This window comes from Entelurus aequoreus, linkage group LG20 (genome assembly GCF_033978785.1).
Source record: "Entelurus aequoreus isolate RoL-2023_Sb linkage group LG20, RoL_Eaeq_v1.1, whole genome shotgun sequence".
In the NCBI taxonomy this organism is placed as follows: Eukaryota; Metazoa; Chordata; class Actinopteri; order Syngnathiformes; family Syngnathidae; genus Entelurus; species Entelurus aequoreus.
In genome coordinates, this window is record NC_084750.1 from 18,317,254 (window position 1) to 18,319,269 (window position 2,016).

At 39.4% G+C, this 2,016-nt stretch overlaps 1 non-coding gene across 1 annotated transcript; it reads left to right on the forward strand.

Moving 5' to 3' along the window:
* Positions 1-373: 373 nt before the first annotated feature.
* Positions 374-508, forward strand: LOC133637555 (small nucleolar RNA SNORA9). Its single transcript, XR_009823183.1, has one exon. It is a non-coding gene; the product is annotated as a small nucleolar RNA SNORA9 (small nucleolar RNA).
* Positions 509-2,016: the final 1,508 nt, after the last annotated feature.

A 2,016-nucleotide genomic window follows, 5' to 3' on the forward strand; every position in this document is an offset into this window, starting at 1 on the left:
ACGATTTCGGCAAAACAATCTGCTGTCATCCAACCGATGTTATGTATTTCATCACTCTGTTTATGTTCAGTAAGTATTAACTAAGGCAAGGCAGGCGATTTGTATTCGTATTTGTGTCGTAAATTGACTGTAGTGCGCGCGTTGTACTTTCCTTGCTCGCAACGTCAAGAACATATGGCTGCCATTATTGCACATTATTTCAAAACTTATTTTTTTGTTGTTCCAGATTTGTATGGCGCGACTATAGTCAATACGAAAAGGTAAGCCGTTCTACTTTACCCCAAATTCCTGGTATATTGAAGCATGCTACTTAGACTTCACGTTGTACTTCCTGTGAAGCGGCCATCTTTAATAATGCTGATAACAATAATGGCTGCAGACCTTCCAACAAGACTGAGCCTGCACTGGCTTTGCTCTTTCCGTAAGTGTCTGCCAGAGAGATGTGAGGCGGTTTGAGGCCCTGCTTTTGAATATACTTAGCAGGGTTATAGGTAAACCTCCTACAAGACCATCATACAGTACTTGGTTGTCACTCACTAAATAATGTTGTTTAAAATCAAATCACCTGACCCAACTTATGTATACTTTATAGGACTAGCAAAATGAAGCAAAGTCCCGATGTCTCCAGGCCTCCTGACTGACTGACTGACCCTGGAGACTTGGACAAAATGGAGAAGTCAGGTGAGTGTTATCCAAAGACATTCAGTAGGTTTCCATGCACTAAATTACGGTATTTTCTGGACCATAGGGCGCACCGGATTATAAGGCGCATTAAAGGAGTCTTTTTTTTCTTTTCTAAATGTAAAAGACTTCCTTGTGGTCTACATAACATGTAATGGTGGTTCTTTGGTCAAAATGTTGCATAGATGATGTTTTACAGATCATCTTCAAGTCGCTTATTTAGACTTAGACAAACTTTAATGATCCACAAGGGAAATTGTTCAACACAGTAGCTCAGTTACAATGATGGAAAGTGTAAGGATGGAAAGGACAATGCAGGTATTAATAGACTAAATATAGCGATATAAAATATAACATACACGAACATGTACATAATATGAATACAGTATATTATATATACAGATATATTATATTATGTCTATAACATACACTACCGTTCAGAAGTTTGGGGTCACATTGAAATGTCCTTATTTTTGAAGGAAAAGCACTGTACTTTTCAATGAAGATAACTTTAAACTAGTCTTAACTTTAAAGAAATACACTCTATACATTGCTAATGTGGTAAATGACTATTCTAGCTGCAAATGTCTGGTTTTTGGTGCAATATCTACATAGGTGTATAGAGGCCCATTTCCAGCAACTATCACTCCAGTGTTCTAATGGTACAATGTGTTTGCTCATTGGCTCAGAAGGCTAATTGATGATTAGAAAACCCTTGTGCAATCATGTTCACACATCTGAAAAGAGTTTAGCTCGTTACAGAAGCTACAAAACTGACCTTCCTTTGAGCAGATTGAGTTTCTGGAGCATCACATTTGTGTGGTCAATTAAACGCTCAAAATGGCCAGAAAAAGAGAACTTTCATCTGAAATTCGACAGTCTATTCTTGTTCTTAGAAATGAAGGCTATTCCACAAAATGGTTTGGGTGACCCCAAACTTTTGAACGGTAGTGTATATACAATATATAACAAATTTCTGACAGTCTCTTCAGGATGTGCCGTTTTGTGGCCGGTCTTATTTATGTGGCTCACCTTCGACAGCGTCTTCTCCCCGTCATCTTTGTTGTAGCGGTGTAGCGTGCAAGGACGGGAGTGGAAGAAGTGTCAAAAGATGGAGCTAACTGTTTTAATGACATTCAGACTTTACTTCACTCAATAACGTAGCAGCATCTCCTCACCCGTGGCTCACTAGTGCAAAACCGCCTGACCGGAACCCTCTAATAACTAAAGTTCCGTTGGTGAATTGTGTAAACCCATAACTAGGGATGTCCCGATCCGATATGGATCGGATTGGCCGCCGATATTGGCCAAAAAATGCATATCGGCAAGGCATGG